The sequence below is a fragment of the Diceros bicornis genome, chromosome X, assembly GCF_020826845.1.
Source record: "Diceros bicornis minor isolate mBicDic1 chromosome X, mDicBic1.mat.cur, whole genome shotgun sequence".
Classification (NCBI taxonomy): domain Eukaryota; kingdom Metazoa; phylum Chordata; class Mammalia; order Perissodactyla; family Rhinocerotidae; genus Diceros; species Diceros bicornis.
In genome coordinates, this window is record NC_080781.1 from 94,954,127 (window position 1) to 94,961,880 (window position 7,754).

Sequence of the window (7,754 nt, forward strand, 5' to 3'; positions counted from 1 at the left end):
GAAATGCAAATCAAAACAACAATGAGATATCATCTCTCACCCGTCAGAATGGCTATTATTAAAAAGACAAGAAACAAGTGTTGGAGAGGATTTGGAGAAAAGGAAACCTTCATACATTGCTGGTGGGAATGCAAACTAGTGCAGCCACTGTGGAAAACAGTATGGAGACTTCTCAAAAAATTAAAAGTAGAAATACCATATGATCCAGCTACTCCACTAGTGCGTATTTATCCAAAGAACATGAAATCACCAATTCAAAAAGGTATATGCACCCCTATGTTCATTGTAGCATTATTCACCCAAGTGCCCACCAATGGATGAATGGATAAAGAAGATGTGGTATATATATAGAGTGGAATATTACTCAGCCAGAAAAGACAAAATAGTACCATTTTCAAAAACATAGATGGACCTTGAGGGTATTATGCTAAGTGAAGTAAGTCAGACAGAGAAAGGCAGACACCGTATAGTTTCACTCATATGTGGAAGATGAACAAACACATAGATAAGGAGAACAGATTGGTGACTACCAGAGGGGAAAGGAAAGGGAGTGGGGGGAGGGAAAAGGGGTAAAGGAGCCCATATGTGTGGTGACAGATAAAAACTAGACTATTGGTGGTGAGCATTATGTAGTCTATACAGAAGGTGAAATATAATAGTGTACACACAATGTTATAAGCCAATAATACCTCAATAAAATAATTTTTTTAAAACAAACAACCCGATCAAAAAATGGGCAGAGGAAATGAACAGACACTTCTCCAAAGAAGATATGCAGATGGCCAATAGGCACATGAAAAGATGTTCAACATCACTAAGTATCAGGGAAATGCAAATCAAAACAACACTAAGATACCACCTCATGCCCGTTAGAATGGGTATAATCACCAAGACAAAAAACAACAAGTGTTGGAGAGGATGTGGAGAAACAGGAACTCTCATACACAGCTGGTGGGAATGCAAACTGGTGCAGCCTCTATGGAAAACAGTATGGAGATTCCTCAAAGACTTAAAAATAGAGATGCCCTATGACCCAGCCATCCCATTACTGGGAATCTATCCAACGAACCTGAAATCAACAATCCAAAGAGGCTTATGCACCCCTATGTTCATTGCAGCATTATTCACCATAGCCAAGATGTGGAAGCAACCTAAGTGTCCCTTGACTGACGATTGGATTAAGTGGTATATATATACCACTTAAATGTGGTATATATATACAATGGAATACTACTCAGCCATAAAGAAAGACAAAATTGTCCCATTTGCAACAACATGGATGGGCCTGGAGCGTATTATGTTAAGTGAAATAAGCCAGAAATAGAAAGACAAACACTGTATGATCTCACTCATATGTGGAATATAAACCAACTCATGGACAGAGAAAACTGTACTGTGGTTACCAGGGGCAGTGGGGGTGGGGAGTGGGCACAAAGGGTGAAGGGAGTCATATATATGGTGATGGACAAACAAAAATGCACAACCCAAAATTTCACAATGTTAAAAACCAATAAAACATGAATAAAAAAAGTATTTTATGATTTCTAAGACATTACCTTAAACCAAGCTGTGCTTTAGATTATTCTTCAGCCGAAAAGAATAATAAGCCCTGTCATTACTATTTACCATAAGTAGTTTAAGGACAATTTAAATCTTCAACTCATCATGAGCCCAGTAGCACTTTTTTAGTGGGTGATGAACAGTTGAAGTGGATGGGGTGTCCAGAGAAAATCTTCAACAGTGATAAATACCTCAACAGCGATAATGAGAAAGCCTGTTTCCCTCCCTCAAAGGACAGAACATTAGCCCAGCCTAATGTCAGGTACTGCCCAGAGAATCCTGAACAGAAACAATTGAGAGGCAAATTGGAGTCCCGCTTGTTCTGAGGGGAACCAGGCAGGGTGGGATGATAAACCACTTAACAGCTTTCTCTAGGGGGAGCATTGCTTGGGGCAGATCAGAACAGCAGTGACTTTTCAAAAGCGGAATTTTAAGGTAATGTTTTTTTCTTTTGCTCTCATATTCCCTAAAAGAACTTCAAAAACAGCCTCTCATATTCTTAATTTTCAAAGGATATAATTTCTTCTATATCGCATATTTTATATGTGCTTTACATATCCTTTTTCTAAATCTCGGTCCTCCAAATATAGTTCAATCAATTTATGGAAAATGTTCAGCATATTACTCAATTGGAAAACTAGTCCTCACTGAAAAAAAATCGAATCTGATCAGAATTACCTTTTATAAGACAAAGTCTGATTTCATTTGTCAATCTCAGTAAATGTATAAATGACTGTACATGACATCTTCCATCTGAATCCTAAATCTAATATTGGTAGGTGGATAGTAAGATAAAAAGTTAGATAGAAGAAACCCACCTTGCTGCCTTAAAACTCTCTCAAGATCTCAATTTCAATAAGAGAACTACTAGATGTTTCTTCCCCTGGAGGAATGCAGCATAGATTCAGGATAAATGAAATGAACGTCCTTTCGTTTTTGTAAAAATAATTTTAACTTTTTATTTTCAGATAACTGTAGATCCACATGCAGTTGTAGCTAATAATACATAGAGGTCCAATGTACACTTTATCCAATTTTTCCCAATGATAACACATTGCAAAATTATAGTATAATATCAGAACTAGGATATTGACACTGATAATCTCCATTGATCTTAGATTTTTCCAGATTTACTTCTGTGTGTGTACTTAGTTCTATGCAGGTTTATCACGTGTGTAGGTCCATGTATCCACCACAATAGACAAGAATCTAAACAACTCCATCACCACAATGATCTCTCTGGTGTTACCATTTTATAACCACACCTATCTCCCTTCTAGAATATTCTCCATACCTAACCTCTGGAAACTACTAGACTATCTCCATTTCTAGAATTTTATCATTTCAAAAATATGTAAATGGAATCATGTGGTATGTAACTTTGGGGATTGGCTTTTTTTCACTCAACATAATTTCCTGGAGATCCATCAAAGTTCTTTCATGTGTCAAGAGTTTATTACTTTTTCCTGTTGAGTAGTATTCCATGATATGGATATACCAAAATTTATTTAACCATTCACCCATTCAAGGACATTTGGGTTTTTCCAGTTGTTGACTATTACAAATAAAGCTGCTGTGAACAACTGTGTACAGGTTTCTGTGTGAAATTAGGCTTTTTGATTCTCTGGTCTAAATGCTCACAAGTGAGATTTCTGGCTTGTATGTTAGGTTCATGTTTAATTTTCAAAGAAATTGCCATACTGTTTTCCAAAGTGGCTGAAGCATTTTACATTCCAACCAGCAGTGTATGAGTGATAGTTTCCCCACATTCTTGCCAGCATTTGATGTTATCACATTTTTAAAAATTTTAGCTGTCCTAATATGTGAGCAAAGATAGCTCATTGAGGTCTTAATTTGCACTTTTCTGATGTCTAATGATGTTGACGATATTTTGATGTGCTTATTTGCCATCTATATGTCCTTTTTGGTTAATTTTTGCTCATGTCTTTTTCCCATTTCTACTTGGATTCTTTGGTTGTTGATCATTGAATTTTGAGAGTTATCTCTATTTTTTAGATACTAGTCTTTTGTTGGATACATGGTTTGCAAATTCTTCTCCAGTCTGTAGCTTGTATTTTCACCCCCTTCAGAGTCTTTCACAGAGAAAAGTTTTTAATTTAGATGAAGTCCAATTTATTGATTTTTTTCTGTTATGGATTGTGCTTTTGATGTCAAGTCAAAGAACTCTGCCTAGCCCTAGATCCAAAGACTTTCTCTTGTGATATTTTCTAAAAGTATATAGTTTTATATTTTACATTTAAGTCTGTGACTCACGTTGAGTTAGTTTTTATGCAGGGTGTGAGGTTTAGGTCAAGTTTCATTTTTTTTCCTATGGATGACCAGTTGCTCCAACATCGCTTGTTGAAAAGTCTATCTTTTCTCCATTAAGTTGCTTTTGCACCTTTCTGAAAAATCACTTGAGCATATTTGTGTGTGTATATTTGTGGGTTCTATATTCTGTTCCATTGATATATGTGTCTGTACCTCTTCCAATGCCACATTATCTTGATTTCTGTAGTGGTGTTGTAAGGTTAACATCATATGAAGTGATTCCTTCTACTTTATTATTCTCTGTAAAGTATCATTTAGCTATTCTAGAGTTTGTGTCTTTCCATATAAATTTTATAAAAAGCTTCTCTAAATCTACAAAAACCTCACTGGGATTTTGATAGGAATGACATTAAACTTGTAGATCAATTTGGGGAGAACTGATGTCTTTACTATATTGAGCCTTCCAATTTATGAACATGGTATGTCTCTCCATTTATTTAGGTCTCTGATTTATTTCATCAGCATTTTGAAATATAGAAGATACAGATCTTGTACAGGTTTTGTTAGATTTATACACAACAATTTCCTCTCTTTAGAACATTTGTAAATGGTATTGTATTTTGCATTTCTGTTTTCACAGTTTTGCTGTTAATGTATACAAATGCGATTGATTTTTTGTGTTAATCTTGTATCCCATCAACTTGCTGAACTCATGTATTAGTTCTAGGAGTTTGTTTTTGTAGAGTTTGTAGTTTGTAGTTTTGTAGTGGATTACTGACTCACGCTGCATCGGTGGAAGCTCAACTCCCACGCATGCCTTGTTGATGCCTTTCCAACGAAAGAGAGACAACAATTCACAATACTTTTTTGCCTCCAAGTGAGAGTGTAAGCTCAGTTTTCCCCAGGTCCTGCTGACACCAGGGAAGAGGGAGGGGAATGGCAGACTCAATAATTTGTGGCTGCAGGGTTGGGGGCAGAAGGTTAGCTAGCTTTTCACTGGTCTCTGAGGACATCTGGGGAAGAAAGGGAAAAGCTGAGTGCCAACCAACCCTGTCTCTGACTACTTGGTTCTGTCTTGATGATGGGTGGAAGTGGAGGCTCAGCTCTGAATATGGTCCAGCTTACAAAGAGGGGTGAAGGAAAAAGTGGAGTGTTGATTGGTCCCACCTCACACCACCTCATTAATGCTGTATGGATCTGGAGGTTCAGCTTACCACTGGGCATCACTGACACCAGAGATGGGGATACATGGAATGCTTACTAGTCCCCATCTGCACTGTCTTGTTCAGTGCCATTGGTGTTGAGTGGAGGTGGAGGCTCAGCTTGCTGCTAGACCTCACTGACACACCTGGACAAGTGAATTGGGTAGTCACCACCTGCTTCAGAGAGGCAGGGTAGAAGATTAGCTCTCCTCTTGGCCTCTGAAACCTCAAGGGATGGGGTGAGGTTTTTCTATTGGTGTTTGCCTGTAGTTGGGGAGACAGTATTGCCAAAAAGATTTTCTGTTTTTAGACTACTCTTTTCCTGGTCATTTGGCTAGAGGAATAGACTATTCTCAGAGCTTTGTGTCTGTGACTGTTGGTGGTTCTGAGTTGGAGGCTTCTGCAGTGCCCTGTCTGGGACATTTAGGAAAAAATAAGAAAAATGAGGAAACTCACTCTTGTGTTCTTGCTCAGGTCCCTAGGGCACTAACAAGTCCATATTCTCCTTTCCTACTTTTAGAGTTTCCTTTGCTTGCTTGCTTGCTATGTTATATCCAGGGTGTTTTCATATAGAGAGACCACATGAGAGGAGTGGGACTACTCAAGCTTGGCCAGAACTGGAAGTTTCTAGGACATCAATTTTAAAAATTATATTTTGATGTCTCTAGTAGGCCTACCAGATCTGCTCATCTCTTGATCATTCACTGGATTGGAGAGCAGTTTCTTGAAAAGAAAATGTAACAACAAGCTTGCCTTTGCAATTCTGCGTTTCTCCCTGAACTTCCTGATGCCTGACCTGCTATAACCTATGACGGGTTCTTTCTGAAATGTGGCAGATCAAATGCATTTTCTATGCTTTCACGTTTCCGAGAATGATTCCCATTTAACTCTATAAGTCATATTTGTTTTTTCAAAAATATGTTTCTCTAGGTAATGACAGAACACTAGTTGCAAACTGATAAGTTTTACTTATCCAAGTTTTTTTTACAAGTGGGAGTCTACAATGTCTGATCTAGAGAGACTAGAGAACTTTTCTTTCAGTTTAGAGACTGTGTCCTGGCTTTGATAACAAGGTTCAAGACTGAAAGCCTATGAAACCTTCAAAATGTGAAAAAGGGTATTGTGTTTCTTTTGTTTAATGAATTCCATGGGTTGGAAGGGTCATGAAATTCCTGAGTGAATGGGAGAGAATGAAGAGACTATTATCTGAAGAATGCAGAAAGCTCCTGTAAAAATGATTAAAGTGACCAAGTAGGTATTTATTCTCAGTCATCTCTTTGCAATGATTATTATTTTTTTCCTGCAGAAATTTTTGCATATATATTTGTGTATGAATTTGCATTTGACTCTTAGGTCAGGTTGTGGCACTGAAACTGTGAGCTCTCTGTGTGTCTGTGGGTTGGTAAATGAAAAATCTTTCCTTCCAAGGCTGTGTGGGTGTAATATTTTAATATGCCTAGGAGGGCTTAATAAATTTGATTATTTTCTTAAAATTAATTCATATCCTATTCTGCTTGGCTTATTGCATCTGAAAAATGCTTAAATAGTTCTGATAAAAAGGAACACAGTATTCCCAGAGAAGAAACTGATCTTCCACTACTTTAAATGTGCTGGCCTTTCAGGAAGACAGACAGAAAAACAAACAACTCTTCTCAAAGAAAATTTATCTCAGGAGCATTTTAAATAAGTATTCACATGTGTGAATTCTTAGGAAAATAAGACTCGTTTGATAATTATGGTTTATAGATAGGTACATTTCTTCACTCCGATTATGTGGAATATAATAAAAGTACACATTTTGTTTTCTGAAAGAGCTGGTTTTACTTTCTCATGTAGAGTCTAGTTTATCTAAACTTTCTAAATACCTATACTGGTTTTATTAATTATATAAGCTAATATTACAATCACATAACCCTGTATCCAGTAAAGTCATCTCTCAAAAAAGAAGGAAATCTGAAGACATTTCCAGCTAAACAAAAATGAGAAAATTTGTTACCAGCAAACCATCCTTATAAGAAATACTAAAGGAAGTTCTTAAGGCTGAAAGCAACTGATACCAAACGGTAATTCAAATGCACACACAAAAAAGAATAGCAATGGTAAATATAATTCTGTAATTATAAAAGATAATACATGTGCATTTTTTTCTCCTTTCTGTAGTACCTGACTAAAAATCAATTGTATAAAATAATATGTATATAGTATATGGTTGGGCCTATAACATATAGAAATGTAATATACTTGTAATGTGTCTACCAATAACAGTACAAAGTGGATGGGTGGGACCAAAACTGTATTGGGCTGAAGAAATGACTACTGATGGTGAAGTAATAATTGTAAGAATGTATGGATGGGGGGCCAGTATGGTGGTGTAGTGGTTAAGTTCGCATGCTCTGCTTCAGCGGCCTGGGGTTCGCAGGCTCAAATCCCAGGCAGGGACTTGCACACTGCTCATCAAGCCATACTGTGGTAGAATCTCACAAAATAGAGGAAGATGGGCACAGATATTAGCTCAGGGCTAATCTTCCTCAGCAAAATAAATAAACAAATAGATAAAATAAAAAGAATGGATGGATGGATTTGTGACATTAATAGATGTAATACGTATAACAATAAAAAAAGTAGGGGAAAGAGAATAGAAATGTATAAGAGTAATGTTTCTGTATATTGTTGGAACTAAGCTAGTGTAAATCTGAATCTGATGAGATAAAATGTGTATGA